Source organism: Balaenoptera borealis (genome assembly GCF_965194805.1).
Source record: "Balaenoptera borealis genome assembly, chromosome: 16".
Classification (NCBI taxonomy): domain Eukaryota; kingdom Metazoa; phylum Chordata; class Mammalia; order Artiodactyla; family Balaenopteridae; genus Balaenoptera; species Balaenoptera borealis.
The window spans coordinates 51,940,339-51,959,510 of record NC_138872.1 but is presented as its reverse complement, the minus strand read 5'-3'; the positions used below and the strand labels follow the sequence as shown (position 1 = coordinate 51,959,510).

Sequence of the window (19,172 nt, the reverse complement as noted above, 5' to 3'; positions counted from 1 at the left end):
CCGCAACTAGAGAAAGCCCGCACACAGCAACAAAGACCCAACACAGCCATAAATAAATTAATTAATTTTTTAAAAAAAAGAAAGTTTATTTAGATTCTTGTAATGTACAATAACTGGCAATTATGCACTAAAGCAATTATGTTTTGAAGGCACTGTGTCTGGGAAAAACGATAGCATAAAAAGATCAGTAATGGAGCTCATTTTCATGGAACCCAGCGGTGGAAAATAAGCCTAGTAAGGGAAAATAATATATACAAAGGAAAACATTATAGCACAAGTAAAGTGAGAATCAAAAGAGATGCACTTAAGGATAAGCAAACTTAAGGACAAATGAAACAGAGTAAAAGTCTAGTAAGACCTCACAGGTATATGGTCACTTGATTTATAACAAAGCTGACACTGCAGAACACAGGGAAACAGTCTTTTCAACAAATGGCTCAGAGTCAATTGGCTGTCCACATGGAAAACAATGTATATTGACTCCTGCCTCCACCGCACACAAAATAGCAACTTCAGGGGAAATACAGATCGAAATGTGAAAGGTAAAACAATGAAGCTTTTAAGAAAAAAAATAGAACATATTCATGACCTTGAAGTAGGTAAAGATTTCTTAAACATGACTGCAAAGCACTAAATATAAAGAAAAAACGCTAGAAGGAATTATATCAAAATTAAGAATCTTTGTTCCATGAAAGACATCTACAACATCTGTAATACATACATCTGACAAACAACTGGTATATAGAATATTTAAAGAGCTCCTATAAGTCACTAAGAAAAAGACAGACATCTCAGTAGAAAAATAGGCAAGAGATTTGAACAGATGACTTCCAAAAGAGAATACCAAATGGCTAATAAACATGAAAAAGTGTTCAACCTATCTGGTCATCAGGGAAATGCATTTTAAAACCAAGAGCTGACACTGAGATGGAGATTTCTGCACAGGAAGTTTACTGGAGAGCACTCTCAAAATCAGTGCTTTGGAGAGTAAAGGAAGCAGGCCTGGGCAGAGAGAAGCCAGGCTGCAATGCAGTCAGAATAAAGGCCTCAGTCATTTCTGCAGGATCACATCACAACCAAACACAAACTATGATGAATTATCAGCCTCAAGCTCAATTATGAGGACAGGATTCAAACAGGTCCCAGATAAGTAGAAAGGGGGTTAAGGAAAGTCCATTTATGCTATATTTGGGAAAACAGATGACTGAGATAGAAAAAGAAAAAATGGGCTTAAAATAAGCAACACAGTAACTATTCAGAATTTCTACAAGAACATATTACTACCCCTTTGACCCACCAATCCCACTTCTAGGAATCTACTCTACAGACATACTTGCACAAGTATGAAATGACATATGTACAAGGTTATTCATTGCAGCAGTGTTCATAACAGCAAAGAATTGTAAACAGCCCAGTATCCATCAATAGGGGATTAGTTATAAAAACTATTATTTATCTAAACAATGAAGTAATGTGCGATCTTTAAAAAAAAAAGGAAGAGCTCTATGTACTAGCAGAATTCTGGGATCTGCAAGATATACGTGAGAAAATATATTTTCTTATTTATAATAAATGTGAGAAAATATATGAGAAAAAGAATAGAGACAAAAGAAATAGAAACAAGATTACAGATAGAAAAGATAAAAAGATATGTAAGATGCAGATAATTAATATTCCTGAAATAGAGAATGGTGTGTTGGTCTTCTTGGGCTGCCATAACAAATACCATAGACTCGATGGCTTAAACAACAGAAATTTATTTTCTTACAGTTCTGGGGGCTAGAAGACTGAGATCAGGGTGCCAGCATAGTCAGGTCTCAGTGAGAGCTTACTTCTTGGCTTACAGATGGCCACCTTCTCACCGTGTCCTCCCATGATGGAGAGAGACTTCCCTCTCTTTTCCTCTTCTTATAGGACCAGTCCTATCAGATTAGGGCCCTACTCTTATGGCCTCATTTAACCTCAATTACCTAAAAACTCTATCTCCAGATGAGTCACATTGGGAGTTTGGGCTTCAACATATGAATTTTAGGGGAATACAATTCAATCCATAGCAAATGGCATAATTAGAACAGAAATATATATATATTTAAATACGTGTGTATTAGGAGAAAACGTGTCAAATGAAGGAATAGCTAAATCAGAAAAAAAAGTGTTTTAAAGATCCTCATGTTCCAATAAAAACCTAAATAGAACTGTAAAAATAGAGACCATCCTGGTGAATCACTGAACTTCAAGGATAAAGAAATATTCCTACAAGCATCCAGGTAAAAAAACCCCACAAAATACCAACTCAAATCACTGACCAGAAGGGAGAAAATCAGTCCACCCTCTCTCAGTCCTCTCCCCAGAGACTGTCAGCAGACAGTACAGGAATATCCTCAGAGGATGGAGGCAAAAGAGTACAATTCTAAGATGTTATAATCAGCTAAGTTAACAGGCAGACATTTTCAAGCACGCAAACATCGATGGACCCATAAACACCCTTGAAAAAAATTGAGGATGAAATGCAATCAGTGCTCAAATGATTCCAAATAACTCAGAAATGGGGCAGCTTTCACAAGAAAGTACTTGTAGTGGGCACTGAATTTAATGCGCATCTCAAACTTGAAGTGTCCACAAAGGTACTCTTGATTTTATTCTCTCTGCCTTTTCTACTATCCAGCTCAGTAAATGGTAAGTCTATACCAGTTGCTTAAGCCAAAAATTTAGGTTTTAACCTTAATCTCTTTCCCTCACCTCTCATATCAAATCCATCAGTAAGTCCTGATGATTCTGTCTCTGAAAGATATCTCAATGCCATCCACTTCTTTTCTTGTTTCAGTTACAAGCATCAGAAGTCCAATTCAACCTAGCTTAAGCACCCGCCCCCCACAAAAGGATTCATTACTCAGATAACTGCAAGTCCAAAGTGGAATAAACTACAGAACACAGCTGAATCCAAGTATTCAAATAATATAATCAAAGTTTGTCTCTCTCTCTCCATTCTACTTTCCTCTGTGTATCTTCTTGTCAGGCAGTCTCTAAATACATGGTGGGGTGGGGGGAGGAGATGGCCCCCAGGAGCTCTAGGCTTATATCAAAATCCCACAGAGAAGAGTGTCTCCTTCCTGGTAGTTCCTAGGAGGACTCTTATTGGGTTAGCTTGGGTCCCAGCAGAGTGGCAGGCGTAAGGAGGGTATGGAAAATGGGGGAGAAGAGGTCAGCATCTCCTGAACTATATGGAATAGTTACCCCACACAAACATACACACACACAAAGAAGGTTTCTATTACCAGCAGAAATGGGGGGGGGTGCACAAAGCATACCTCCTTTGCTCTCCAGAAAAGAGAAATCCTTCCTACATACAAAATTTCCAAACTTCTCAGCCTAATATAATAAACCATCTATGTTCAACATAAAACACACTTGATCCCTCTTCAAAAGAAGATCTGCTATGTTTTGTGCAGTTTCTGTATCCAAGATCAAGGCTAGGCTGTCTGGGCAATGTGCATTTCTCTGGTCCTGGTCTACATGTGACTCCCTGGGCTATGGTAGTTTGGGCTAAAAGATGAGAATATGACCACCCAAGTCATCCAACATACACTGAAAGAGGGAAAACTGGTTGTATTTGCCATCCTTCATGGCCTTTCACAAGTAGGGAATAGGAGGCAATTTCCCTTCTGAGCAGCTGCAGAACCTTAGTAGCCCACTTCTTACTGGTGTGATTTTGAGAAACACCTAGAGACTAACTTAGGGGTTGAACAATTACAGAATTTTGCTTATTAAACATTCCCCCCATGCCCCAGAAATAAAACTCCAGTAAAATATCAGTCAGTTGCCAGTCAATTTACATTATGTTGGCTCCTTAAGCTAGGAACTAAAACCAGATACTCTGTCCAACCACAGGACTTGAGTTTGGATGGCAGCCATGGAGTTCTGTCTCTTTCCACAGATAAGGTCTCTCAGGTTCTCAGTTTACTACTTCTAGAAGACTTGACCCCTGACTCCAAAAGGACTGAGATATTGATGTGGTTCACTGAAATTAGTTTAGTGGAGTTCTTGTTGAAAATACTTTCTAAATGAAAATTCATCATTGCTGGTGTAATTCTGACTTAAAGTGTGCATTCAAATCATCCTTGGGGTCAAAATGTCCACCATATGAAAAAGGGTCAATATAAGTGGGTCAGAAAAGTTTATACACATCCATGGACTATTCATGAAAACAGAGTTGTGTCAACCATAAAGAAAATGTCAGATTCTAAAAAGCTGAATAATGCTGACCATATTCCTAGATCAAAATGTACTGAAAGTAAATATTAATAAAATAAAAGCACTAAGCACAGGAAAAACAAACAAACAAAAAAACAAAAAAACACTGCAAACTTTGAAAATTAAAAACTCTCTCCTAAACCACAAAACACTATATAGACCAAGAAAATGAGAGGCTATAGGTCATAGACTGGCAGAAAACATTTACAAAAGACATATGTCATAAAGGATTGTTATCCAAAATATAAAAAGAACTCATATAACTCAACAGTAAGAAAATGAACAATCAGATTTAAAAAATGAAAAAAAATTTAATGAGCAAAAGACCTGAAGTAAGGAAATGACAAATAAGTACATGAAAAGAGGCTCAACATCATTCATCATAGTGAATTGCAAATTAAAACAACAATGAGATACCACTACACACCTATTAGAATGGCCAAAATCCAAAATACTGACAATATCAAATGCTGGCTAGGACACGGAACAACAGGAAGTCTCATTCATTAATGGTAGGAATGCAAAATGGAACAGCCACTTTGAAAGACAGTTTTGCAGTTTCCTACAAAAGTACACATATTCTTACCATACAATTCAGCAAATGTGCTCCTTGGCATTTACCCAAATGAGATGAAAAACTATGTCCATACAAAAATCTGCACACAGATGTTTATAGCAATTTTACTCACAATTGCCCAAACTTGGAAACAACCAAGATGTCCTTCAGTAGGTGAATGGAAAACAACCTGTGATACACATAGACAATGAAATATTATTCAGTGCTAAAAAGAAATGAACTATCAACCATGAAAGACATGGAGAAAACTTAAATGCATATTACTAAGTGAGAGAAGCCAATCTGAAAAGCCTACACACTGTACGATTTCAATGATATGACATTCTGGAAAAGGCAAAACTATGGAGACGGTGAAAGGATCAGTGGTTGCCTGGGGTTGTTGGGGAGAGAGGGATGAATTGGTGACCCACAGAGGATTTTTAGGGCAGTGAAATTATTGTGTATGATACTATAATGGTGGATACATGTCATTATACATTTGTCAAGACCCATAGAATGTACAACACCAAGAGTGAACCCTACTGTAAACTATGGACTTTGGGGAATAATGATGTTGATAATGGAAGAGGCTGTGTCTGTAAGGGGACAAGGAGCATATGGAAAATCTCTGTACCTTCCTCTAAATCTTGCTGTGAACCTAAACCTGCTCTAAAAAATAAACTCTATTTAAAAAACTATACTGATGCAAAATTGTATCAACAGGAAAATTCATAATCCTAAACCCCTTCACTATTAAATTAGAAAATTTTAAAAGTCATACAAATTAAATTAAAAATCAATTAATTGGGAATGTGTGTAATTTTTTATTACACAGACCATAACTGGTTAAACTGATTCAAGGAACTAGGTCTGTGCAGTTACACAGCTGCAAGAGCTTCTTATAGGTCATTAACATCTTTATCACCCACTGTTAGGGATACTAAGGATGTGTATGATGCTTTAGCTTAATGAAAGTGTTGTTGATGAGAGGAAAGAAAGGCAATCTTTCTTAAACAAAATATAGATGTAATCAAATGTTCAGTTTATGTAGTTATAACTTGAAAGGTATTTTTAAAATATGATAGTTGAGATTCTGGCAAGAAGAGGATCACTGTTATAGTACGCATGACTATAGTCTGTAACAACCCTTTCCAATTGAAAGAATTGTTTATGTAATGTGTTTTCTTAATTCTAAATTTCTTAGAAACACAAGATATTGTTTCATAGCAGAGAGTTTAAATTTAAAAAGAGAAAAGAAGGATTGATGGTTGGGAAATAAAACCCCTAAAATAAATAATCCACTAGCACACCAAGTCAACACAAAAAGGGAGCCAACATACTAATTAAGAATAAAAAGGGGAGTTAATTTAATTGAGAATAAAAAAGGGAGTTAAGATTTATCCTTCTAAACTATTCCAACTGACATATCAATTAAGAATAAAAAAGGGAGTTAAGATTTATCCTTCTAAACTATTCCAAAAAGTTGCAAAGGAAGGAATGCTTCCAAACTCATTCTATGAGGCCAGCATCATCCTGATAACAAAACCAGACAAAAATATCACACAAAAAAAGTAAATTACAGGCCAATATCACTGGTGAATATAGATGCAAAAATCCTCAACAAAATATTAGCAAACCAAATTCAACAACACATTAAAAGGATCATATACCATGATCAGGTGGGATATATCCCAAGGATGCAAAGGTGGTTCAATATCCACAAATCAATCCATATGATACACCACATTAACATACTGAAGAATAAAAACCATATGATTTCTCAATAGATGCAAAAAAAAAAGCTTTTGACAAAATTTAACATCAATTAATGATAAAAACTCTCCACAAAGTGGGTATAGAGGGACCATTCCACAACCTAATAGGGCCATATATGATAAGCCCACAGCTAACATAATACTCAACAGTGAAAAGCTGAAAGCATTTCCTCTAAGATCAGGAATAAGACAAGGATGTCCACTCTTGCCACTTTCATTCAACATAGTATTGAAAGTCCTAGCCATAGCAATCAGACAAGAAAAAGAAATAAAAGGAATCCAAATTGGAAAGGAAGACGAAATAGGCAAACTACCTGAAAAAGAATTCAGAGTAATGATAGTAAAGATGATCCAAAATCTCAGAAACAGAATGGAGAAAATACAGGAAACATTTAACAAGGATCTAGAAGAACTAAACAGCAAACAAAGAGTGATGAACAACACAATTACTGAAATTAAAAATACTCTAGGGCTTCCCTGGTGGTGCAGTGGTTGAGAATCCGCTTGCCAATGCAGGGGACACGGGTTCGAGCCCTGGTCCAGGAAGATCCCACATGCCGCGGAACAAGTGGGCCCGTGAGCCACAACTACTGAGCCTGCGCATCTGGAGCCTGTGCTCCCCAACAAGAGAGGCCTTGACAGTGAGAGGCCCATGCACCGCGATGAAGAGTGGCCCCCGCTTGCTGCAACTAGAGAAAGCCCTCGCACAGAAACGAAGACTCAACACAGCTAAAAATAAATAAATAAATAAATAAATTAAAAGCAAAATACTCTAGGGCTTCCCTGGTGGCGCAGTGGTTGAAAGTCTGCCTGCTAATGCAGGGGACACAGGTTCGAGCCCTGGTCTGGGAAGATCCCACATGCCGCGGAGCAACTAGGCCCGTGAGCCACAACTACTGAGCCTGCGCATCTGGAGCCTGTGCTCCGCAACAAGAGAGGCCACGATAGTGAGAGGCCCGCGCACCGCGATGAAGAGTGGCCCCCAGTCGCCGCCAACTAGAGAAAGCCCTCGCACAGAAACGAAGACCCAACACAGCCAAAAATAAATAAATAAATAATTTTTTAAAAAAAGAAAGAAAAAAAAGAATTAAAAAAAAAATACTCTAGAAGGAATCAATAGCAGAATAACTGAGGCAGAAGAACGGATAAGTGAGCTGGAAGATAAAATGGTGGACATAACTGCCAGGGAGCAGAATAAAGAAAAAAGAATGAAAAGAATTGAGGACAGTCTCAGAGACCTCTTGGACAACATTAAACACAACAACATTTGAATTATAGGAGTCCCAGAAGAAGAAGGGAAAAAGAAAGGGTCTGAGAAAATATTTGAAGAGATTATAGTTGAAAACTTCCCTAACATGGGAAAGGAAATAGTCAATCAAGTCCAGGAAGCATAGAGAGTACCATACAGGATAAACCCAAAGAGAAACATGCCGAGGCACATATTAATCAAACTATCAAAAATTAAATACAAAGAAAAAATATTAAAAGCAGCAAGGGAAAAGCAACAAATAACATACAAGGGAATCCCCATAAGGTTAACAGCTGATCTTTCAGCAGAAACTCTGCAAGCCAGAAGGGAGTGGCAGGACATATTTAAAGTAATGAAAGGGGAAAAGCTACAACCAAGATTACTCGACCCACCAAGGATCTCGTTCAGATTCGACAGAGAAATTAAAACCTTTACAGACAAGCAAAAGCTAAGAGAATTCAGCACCACCAAATCAGCTTTACAACAAATGCTAAAGGAACTTCTCTAGGCAAGAAACACAAGAGAAGGAAAACACCTACAATAACAAACCCAAAACAATTAAGAAAATGGTAATAGGAACATACATATCGATAACTACCTTAAATGTAAATGGATTAAATGCTCTCACCAAAAGACACAGACTGGCTGAATGGATACAAAAACAAGACCCATACATATGCTGTCTACAAGAGACCCACTTCAGACCTAGGGACACATACAGACTGAAAGTGAGGGGGTGGAAAAAGATATTCCATGAAAATGGAAATCAAAAGAAAGCTGGACTAGCAGTTCTCATACCAGACAAAATAGACTTTAAAATAAAGACTATTACAAGAGACAAAGAAGGACACTACATAATGATCAAGGGATCAATCCAAGAAGAAGATATAACAATTGTAAATATTTATTCACCCAACATAGGAGCACCTCAATACATAAGGCAAATGCTAACAGCCATAAAAGGGGAAATCAATAGTAACACAATAATAGCAGGGGACTTTAACACCCCACTTTCACCAATGGACAGATCATACAAAATGAAAATAAATAAGGAAACACAACCTTTAAATGATACATTAAGCGAGATGCACTTAATTGATATTTATAGGACATTCCATCCAAAAACAACAGAATACACATTCTTCTCAAGTGCTCATGGAACATTGTCCAGGATAGAGTGTATCTTGGGTCACAAATCAAGCCTTGGTAAATTTAAGAAAATTGAAATCGTATCAAGTATCTTTTCCGACCACAACGCTGTGAGACTAGATATGAATTACAGGAAAAAAACTGTAAAAAATACAAACAGAGGGAGGCTAAACAATACACTACTAAATAACCAAGAGATCACTGAAGAAATCAAAGAGGAAATCAAAAAATACCTAGAAAAAAATAACAATGAAAACACGACGATCCAAAACCTATGGGATGCAGCAAAAGCAGTTCTAAGAGGGAAGTTTATAGCAATACAATCCTACCTCAAGAAACAGGAAACATCTCAAATAAACAACTTAACCTTACACCTAAAGCAATTAGAGAAAGAAGAACAAAAAAATCCCCAAAGTTAGCAGAAGGAAAGAAATCATAAAGATCAGATCAGAGATCAATGAAAAAGAAATGAAGGAAACAATAGCAAAGATCAATAAAACTAAAAGCTGGTTCTTTGAGAATATAAACAAAATTGATAAACCATTAGCCAGACTCATCAAGAAAAAAAGGGAGAAGACTCAAATCAACAGAATTATAAATGAAAAAGGAGACATAACAACTGACACTGCAGAAATACAAAGGATCATGAGAGATTACTACAAGCAACTATATGCCAATAAAATGGACAACCTGGAAGAAATGGACAAATTCTTAGAAAAGCACAACCTTCCGAGACTGAACCAGGGAGAAATAGAAAATATAAACAGACCCATCACAAGCACTGAAATTGAAACTGTGATTAAAAATCTTCCAACAAACAAAAGCCCAGGACCAGATGGCTTCACACGTGAATTCTATCAAACATTTAGAGAAGAGCTAACACCTATCCTTCTCAAACTCTTCCAAAATATAGCAGAGGGAGGAACACTCCCAAGCTCATTCTACAAGGCCACCATCACCCTGATACTAAAATCAGACGAAGATGTCACAAAAAAAGAAAACTACAGCCCAATATCTCTGATGAACATAGATGCAAAAATCCTCAACAAAATACTAGCAAACAGAATCCAACAGCACATTAAAAGGATCATACACCATGATCAAGTGGGGTTTATCCCAGGAATGCAAGGATTCTTCAATATACACAAATTAATCAATGTGATACACCATATTAACAAATTGAAGGATAAAAACCATATGATAATCTCAATAGATGCAGAAAAAGCTTTTGACAAAATTCAACACCCATTTATGATAAAAAAAACTCTCCAGAAAGCGGGCATAGAGGGAACCTACCTCAACATAATAAAGGCCATATATGACAAATCCACAGCCAACATCATCCTCAATGGTGAAAAACTGAAACCATTTCCACTAAGATCAGGAACAAGACAAGGTTGCCCACTCTCACCACTATTATTCAACATAGTTTTGGAAGTTTTAGCCACAGCAAACAGAGAAGAAAAAGAAATAAAAGGAATCCAAATCAGGAAAGAAGAAGTAAAACTGTCACTGTTTGCAGATGACATGACATTATACATAGAGAATCCTAAAGATGCTACCAGAAAACTACTAGAGCTAATCAATGAATTTGGTAGAGTAGCAGGATACAAAATTAATGCACAGAAATCTCTTGCATTCCTATACACTAATGATGAAAAATCTGAAAGAGAAATTAAGGAAACACTCCCATTTACCACTGCAACAAAAAGAATAAAATACCTAGGAATAAACCTACCCAAGGAGACAAAAGACCTGTATGCAGAAAACTATAAGACACTGATGAAAGAAATTAAAGATGATACAAACAGATGGAGAAATATACCATGGATTTATATGTTTTGATACATCGAATACTCACAACAATCCTATGAAGTGCGTACTATACAATCTCCATTTTACACAAGGAAACCAAGGCACAGAAAAGTTAAGACATTAAGATCTGGGATTCAATTTGAGGCTGTGTGGTCAGAGTCCATAACCAGTTTTAACCACTACAATATAATGCCTCTTAATCACTGAATGAAGGAGTATGTGTACAGCTCTTAGTCTAGAAGGCATCCCTCAATTATAACATAGTCCTATGGAAACAACTGGAGAAACCCTATTCTAAAATTCTGCATTGGGGACCTCCCTGGTGGTGCAGTGGGTAAGACTCCGTGCTCCCAATGCAGGAGGCCCGGGTTCGATCCCTGGTAGGGGAACTAGATCCCACATGCACACGACAACTCAGAGTTTGCATGCCGCAACTAAGGAGGCCTCCTGCCACAACTAAGACCCAGCGCAACCAAATAAATTAATTAAATAAAATAAATTCTGCATTGAATACCAGTAACTACTGTACAAAAAAAAAATACATATATAAGCATATGTAGGTATAGCTAGCTAACTAGCTAGTATTTGTGCCCCTCAAAAGAAATAGGTGTGGGGCTTCCCTGGTGGCGCAGTGGTTGAGAGTCTGCCTGCCAACACAGGGGACACGGGTTCGGGCCCTGGTCTGGGAGGATCCCACATGCCGCGGAGCAACTGGGCCCGTGAGCCACAACTACTGAACCTGCGCGTCTGGAGCCTGTGCTCCCCAACAAGAGAGGTTGCGATAGGGAGAGGCCCGTGCACCGCGATGAAGAGTGGCCCCCGCTCGCCGCAACTAGAGAAAGCCCTCGCACAGAAACGAAGACCCAACACAGCCATAAATAAATAAATAAATAAATAATTTAAAAAAAAAAGGTGCTAAAATATTGGTTTCATTTTAAAAACACATATAGTATATATAGGTATATTATTATGTATGTCAGCCAACTATTATAATGACTAGGTTTACTGCCTTTTGTAAAGCCATAACATTTGTTTATGAGTGACACCATCGACTTTAACATTGGCCATCAATCTTGAGAAATGTCTGAGCCATATGAATCCCAAGAAGTATACCATGTAATTTCTATGCATATATTCATGGTATATGAATGTGAGTAATTCACGTACCATAGAGTATTAAAGAGCTCAGGAACCTGAACACCTGGGTTCCAGTCTCATCTCTACTGTGTACTTTGAACAAAATTATGACCATTATGTGGGCCTCCCAATGGAAGGAGAAGACTAGATGGAGCATCTACGTTTGTTCTGTTTTTTTCAGTAGTGGGCCTTGAGCAGAACATTGGTGGATTCTTCAGTGATTGTTGAAGAGCATCAGAAGAGTCCAGCCCACTGTGGGCAGTTGTTTTTGAACAGGAGTCCAGAGCCTGGAATCTTTGCATGTGACAATCTGCCTTTGCCAGTGACCTTCACACCCTCCCAGTTCATGATTATGATAATTGATAATAATTACAATAGCAGGCACCCTAACATGATTAAGAACAAAGATATAGAACTCTTTGCCGTTGTTTTTTTTTTTCTTAATATATTTATTTATTTACTTTTGGCTGTGTTGGGTCTTCGTTGCTGCACACAGGCTTTCTCTAGTTGTGGCGAGCGGGGCCTACTCTTCGTTACGGTACGTGGGCTTCTCATTGTGGTGGCCTCTCGTTGCAGAGCATGGGCTCTAGGCACTCAAGCTTCAAGAGTTGTGGCACGTGGGCTCAGTAGTTGTGCCTCGCAGGCTCTAGAGCACAGGCTCAGTAGTTGTGGCACACGGGCTTAGTTGCTCCGCAGCATGTGGGATCTTCCCGGACCAGGGCTTGAACCCGTGTCTCCTGCATTGGCAGGCGGATTCCTAACCATTGCACCACCAGGGAAGTCCCCAGATGTCTGTCTTGATCTGCGTGGTCATTCTTTTTCCAGTGCCCCTACCCTCATCTTCCATATAAGGGAAATTCTGAGTCAGCTAGTTCTGTTTCTGGATTTGGTTATGCAAAACTGGGATCAGGTTTAGAAGGGGTTTGAAAAAAACTGCAAGGTGTAACCAATGTAAGTTAGAAATGGGAAGGATGGGTTCCTGAAATTAAAAAAGATTAAGGAGGAGAAGCAGGGTGAAGAGAAGGACCAGTCAGCCAGGTTCATAGAGTTTTTCCCAACACTTTTGTTGGGAGGGAAGGGGTGCAGTCTGTGAGGAATAATGGGGAGAGATGGTTTTTAAGATGTTTGTCACATACTAATAATCCACTTTTCTACCTACCCAGTAATTGCCTTCAATTTTTTTTTTCTGAATCCTCATTACAGAGACCAGACTATATAAGTCTCTAGTTATATTCCCATTATACTACCATTTATTTCGCATTTATGTGCCAGGCATTGCGATAAGCACTTATGTTTTTTTCTCATTTCACTTTGAAATACTAATTACCTTTGCGTTTGGTATTATTTTAATTTCAGGGATAGGAAATTGAGGTTCAGGAAGTTTAAATGCCATGCCTGCACTAGTTAGGGGATAGGGTCAAGATTTGAAGCCAGGTCTTTGTGACCCTTTCATTCAACAAATATTTATCAAATGCCTCCTCTGTGCCAGACATGCTAGGACCCTGGGATGTAGCCATGAACTAGACAAAATCCCTTTACTCATGGAGCCCATCTTCTGGTGAGAGACAGAAAAAACAAGTAAATAACACTACTTCAGATAATAAAAGATGTTAAGTAAACAAATGGGGCACTGAGACGCTCTTATCACTAATCCATAAACAGTCTTGGGGGGCAGAGGTCTGCCTCCCGAATTGGGTCATTACTTTACGATTCAGTCAGTCTTGTCCTCATTCCAGAGGCGCGCTTGGAGCGGGGACGGGGCCCGGCTGGTCAGCAGGCGGCGTCCTGGGCCCGGCGACTTCCACCAGGAGCCGCCAGAGGCTGGGCCGAGGGAAGCCGGGCAGTTGGGCAGCCGGCAGGTGCACGTCGGGCCGCGGGAGGATCCTCGGAATTGATGGGCCGCTGGCGGCGCTCACGACCTGGGCAGTCGGGAGCCGAGTGGCCAGCCCCCGTGGACTGTTAGCCACGCGCCGCCCCCGCCTCGAGACCCTCCGCCCCCGGTGATCCCTGTCGGGCCTCGGGACCCTCCCGTCCAAGGTGACCCCCAACCCAGCCTCACAACTCTCCCGGCTTCAGGGGACCCCGACCCAACCCGTGACCCTCCTGAGGTAACCCTGACCCTAACTCTCGACCCTCCTGCCTGAGGTGACCCCGAGGCCTCCCTGCCCCTCTGAACTGCGCCCCGGGACCGCGGCCACACTCAGGGACGCTGGGCCGTCCTGCCCACCCCACCGTCGTTTTCTAGAAATTTCCTAGAAAGGTCCACCCCCAGGGCCTCTTCCGCCCAGCAGCTTCCGTGCCAGGCCTGAGGCAGCAAAGCGCCCTCCCTCCGTGAGAAGGTGTCCGGCGCCCAATGAAAGACAGTGCTGGGCGGCAAATGGAGGATGGCCAGGGAAGGCAGAGATTCGGGAGAAGACTACTTCAGCCGCCTGTAAGTCCCTGCGGACCACGCGAGTCTCCTCCCTGATCCAGCCCTCGCCCAGAATCCCGCGCGTCGCCCCTTCTACCGGCCTTGCAGCAGGCGCGCTGAGCCCTACGCAGGCGCGATCAGGGGCGGGGCGGGGCGGGGCGGGGCGGGGCGTCCCGTCCCGGGGAGGGGCTAGCACCCGCAGGGCGGCCCACTGCGCATGCGCGAGCCGGCCGAGGTGCGCCCCCTGCAGGACCACGAGCGGCCAGGTCCTCCGCCCGTCGTGGGTCTCGGGCTCTCCCTCCCCGCCGCGGCGGCCTAGCAGTTGTCAGCAGCGGTTGCCGCCGCCGCGAGGTCAGAGCAGAGCCGGGAGCCGAGGGAGGGGGCCCCGCGAGAGGGCAGCACCCCGGCCGCCGCCGCCCGGGCGCTAAGGGTCGGTGAGTGCCCCAGAACCCGCCGCTCGCGCGCGCTGGCTCCCAAGGCTCGAGATTTGGGGGCCGCTTCCCCGCCCGGGGCCCCCTCCCCACCGCGGGCTGCCGCCCTCCCCGGCCGGGCACCCGGCCCCTCCTGCGGCCCTGCCCCGCCCCCGCCCTGCCCGCGGCCTCCTCCGGCGGCGCAGCAGGTGCATCTCGCAGCAGTGCAAGGCCGCCCTGACTCAGGCTTCCCCTCGGCGCGAGCCTCTGGGCGTGTCCTCATCCCCTCAGGCAGTTCCTTAAAGCCGGTCCCCCTTGGAGAAACGTAACCTTCCCGGAGCTAGAATCGCTGTGGAATCCTTTGTGCCGAGCCGAGGAGGGTGGACAGACATTTACCATACTAAGACCCGCTGGCCTTCACCCGGCAGACAGTTTGAGCACTTGTCTGCTGAAGCCAGGCGGCATCACAGGCTGGGGATCTGAGGCAGGCCCGCCAAGGATGCTGCTGGCTCATGTCTCGGTGCAGCGATTCCCGGTGTGGGTGGGAATGCGTCCCCGTAACGGAGTCCGCCCTGCTCCCAAACCCGCCTTCTCATGAGCCTCAGAATGGGGGTCCAGTGGTCCGCTGTTAGTGGTGGGAGTTGTGTGGGGGACAGAAGGAAAGGGACCTCCTGGTCTAGGCAGAAGGGCCTGCAACAGCCCTGGTGCCCATGGTCAGTCTGTACTTGGTATGAATTTGTGTTTACATAGGTGTTGGCTCCTTCCTCAGCTAGACTATAAGCTTCATGAGGGCAGGGACTATCTCCTAAATGAGGGCTTAGGACACATGCTTGGCGCATATTTGTCGCATGCATGAATGCCCCTCCTCACTTCCTTGGACGTTGCCTAATTAAAGCCTGTTACCTGATAGGGTTGTTTCTGTTTGTTTGTCCCTTTGCCTCCTGATCTGTGAGCTCCCTGAAGGCACAGATTGTCTCTTGTTGGGGCTTGCACTCCTAGCACATAGCCAGCACCTGGCACATGAGAGGCACTCAAGAAACGCTTGCTGAAGAAGTAAGTGGATGAGACCCTGTAGCAGTGTGGAAATCCAGGCAAGGTGCAAGTGGAAGAGTTATGCTCTTTTCTCCTGAGCAGCTATATCATTTGATTCAGAACATTTTGATGCTGCCTTTTGTAAATGTGAAAAGGTTAAGGATGTTTTCCTTTAGAAAGTTAACATCATTGGAAAAGTAAAAGAAAGGGAAAACAGGTAAAAATGGATGCCATGGGAATCCCCCCACCTTTTTTAACTTCTCAGAGGTTTGTTTGGTTTTTTTTTTTAGTTGAACACTTGCTTACTATATTTGACAAACAGGATGACATCTTTCCTTCTCTAAGGTGATCTATCATCATTCTGATGAAACAGCCTTTTGGAACAAGAGAGGGAGCTCAAGCTGTTGGTTTTTTTTTTTTTTCTGAGTTACTAGCTTTCCACAGTGCATATGCCAGGCAGTCCATGGGAACCTGTTTTGACTTAGTCTCAACTGGGAAGGCCCAGGTAAGACTCCCTAGTTGACAGTTTCTTTTCCTGCCCTGCTTCCTGAAACAGCAGTAGACTCCTCTGCTATTGAGTCTGTTGCGGGGTGGGGAGCATTCTAGAACTCTGGGGAGAATGATGGGCAAGGCTCTGTGCATGATCGGGGACCTTAGGATGGAGCTAAAGAGATGATTTATTCACAAGTAACTGACCTAAGACAGAACGAGATAAGTGCCACATGAGACATCCAGAAAAGCTGCCTCAAGTATGTAAAGGTGGAGGGATGGCTTTCAACAAGAGCAGAAGGTGTCAACCCTGACTGCATGTTAGAATCACCCGGGAAAGAGTCCCATGCCCAGGCCACAGCCCAGAATCTCCAGGGGTGGGCCTCCAGTATCAGTTTCTGTCTTAAAGCATCCCAGAAGATTCCATCGTGAAGCCAAGACAAAGAACCCCTGAACCAGTCAGGGTTGTCAGTGGCGGCTTCACAGAGGGGCCAGAACTGGACTGGGAAATGATAGGAAGGATTTCAGAAAGTAGAGATGGGAATGGTGGGTGATACTCCAAGCCGACAAAACCACAGAAGGCCCACACACTCCCGGGAAAGTAAGGCGTGGCAGTCCCTGTCCTGGGAGATTTGGGCAGTGCCTGTCCCCCCGACTGGCTGAGTTGTTCGCCACATTTGGAGAGATTTGGAGTCAATGGGCAGATAGGTGTGGTTGTAGGAGCTGAGTAATGAGCTTGCTGCCTTGCTTGTTGCAGAAGATCCATGGTTACCTCTCTCTGGGGATTCTCAATTGCCTCTTTACCTCATTTCCTACACCTAGAGAGGCAGAAGGCTAGCAGGACGGGGAATGGGCCCGAGGCTGCAGCAGGGGTTAGGAGAGCAGGCAGTGGCACAGATTTTGTAGAACTCTCTCCCGATAGCCTCCTCTGGGCCACACCTTTGGCTTAAAAATATACCCCACCACTCCCTGCCAGGAGCTCCAGTGTAAACTCAGAGCCACATGATTCTGAGGAGCCCGCCGCCCTGACCCAGGACAGCACAGGTGGTGGCATTGAGTGTGAGACCCGTAAACTAGGTGTCCATCTGGGCCTCCCAATGCAAATGACCATGGCCTTGAACCTGGCCTCATGGGGCTCTTGGACAATGACTGCGGCTTGTGGCATTTGTTCCCACCTTAACCACACAAGGGTCATTTCTGTAAATAAGTTGTCCACAGGCTTTTTTCCTGTTCACTGCTATACGTAAAAGAATTTGAGCATGCACCACCATATATTTTATTTATTTATTATAAAAGAAAGCCATATACTACTGTCTTGAATATCATGGACATAGAAACATATACAAATAAAGACCTATTAAATGGATGAGAGGCGAAGTGAACACGATTAAATTTTTCAGTGTATCAATAGTACATAATCTATTGTACAAATGTGTGCTGTTTTTAAAAGAAAGCCATGTGATCAAGTCTACATCCCATTTATAAACTCTTGGTGAAACCTGAGTCCAGCATTTGAACATGTGGTTCTGAGTTCTGTTTATTTCAGTTCCTGGTTCTTGAGGGGTTCACAGGTAAGCACAGTGAACCTCAGGGAGGCATGCAGACTTGCTGTGCGTCTGGTACTTGTTTTTCAATCCCACCTGCCAGTCATTCGAGGGCTCTTGATGAATCTGGGCTGCTAAGTGTTCAGGGGCTATCAGGGGAGGTGAAAGTCCTGGTTCCCAAAGCTTTTGCTGTGCAGGTGTCAGTGTTCATGTGGATGGCACACTTGCCACATCCTTGGCAATACAGTCACACACCTGTGGAAACATCTCCAAACATCTGTTTTCATAAATGCTCTGTTCTTGGCACAGATTATTTTGAAAAGCTGTAACTCATGCATTGTCACCTTCTCCTGGAAGGGACAGATTTGAGTGCATTGGCTTAAAACCAGTAAGCTAGCTGACACACTGCTGCACTCATTTGTCATTGAATAAAAAAAGAAAAAGGTTTCCAGGTTTGACGCTTCTCATGAAAGAAAATGTGTACTTCCTCTTTAAGTTCTAAGTCACAAGATAACCAGGTATTCACAACTCCCCAGATCACTGCAAAGTATTGTAAAGCTTTAGCTATTTGAGTCTTTTTTTTTTTTTTTAATTGACCACAACCATGATATCCCAAAGCATGTAAACTCCAACACACCTGAGAGACTTAAAGTAAACTAGCAGGCAAGGGCCAATCATCACCCACGTGTCACAGAGCCCCTCCTCTGTCAGGATCCTGTGGCTGCTGACACACAGGCCAGCAAGAGTGCCAGGGTGCATTCATGTGTTAAATATTAGTAAAACCAATTTTTCCTCATTTTTAAAGTAGAATTTCTTACCATTCCTTTACTCTAGCAGATTGTCTTGCTCACCCCACTTGAAGACCAATAGTGGGGTTCACTGGTGGGGACCACCCTCTATAAATGTGCCTGCTATTTTCAGCCTATATTTTACGGTGCTTATTGGTATTTGGACATTCACCTGCAGAATCCACTGAATTAGATATTTTCACAATTTAAAAGATCAGGTACTGGGTAAAAGATTATAAGCAAAACAGAACACCCTCGAGCAGAATTACTGCACTTTTGGATCCCCTCCCCACCCCCCATCCCACCCCAACCCCCGCTCCTCCCCTGCTCCCTTCTTGGCACAGCATCCAAGGCCTTGGTCGGCTTCCCCTTCTGGCTCCGTCCCTGCTGCTCCTCCCCAGCCGCTCAGAATTACTTGCTGTTACCCCCACACACTTTTTCATTTCTTCATGATCCTATAATGCCCTCCCTACCTCAAGTAACAAGAAACCCGAGACTGGTCTCCTGTGTCACCTGTTCCTGGGAGCCTTCCCAGAGCTCACCCTGTCTTACACATACACACAGAAT

The 19,172-nt window shown here is 42.7% G+C and overlaps 1 protein-coding gene across 9 annotated transcripts in view; it reads left to right on the top strand.

Moving 5' to 3' along the window:
* Positions 1-14,555: 14,555 nt before the first annotated feature.
* ABCA3 (ATP binding cassette subfamily A member 3) overlaps positions 14,556-19,172 on the top strand; it is a 44,908-nt gene continuing 40,291 nt past the window's right edge. For 6 of the 9 annotated variants that reach the window (XM_082360381.1, XM_082360380.1, XM_082360375.1 and 3 more), the window contains exon 1: positions 14,557-14,776. The gene's annotated coding sequence lies outside the window, so the exon portion shown is untranslated. Of the gene's footprint in view, positions 14,777-16,129; positions 16,290-19,172 lie in introns of all 9 variants that reach the window. The other 3 variants (XM_082360378.1, XM_082360377.1, XM_082360382.1) reach the window with 3 other exon arrangements.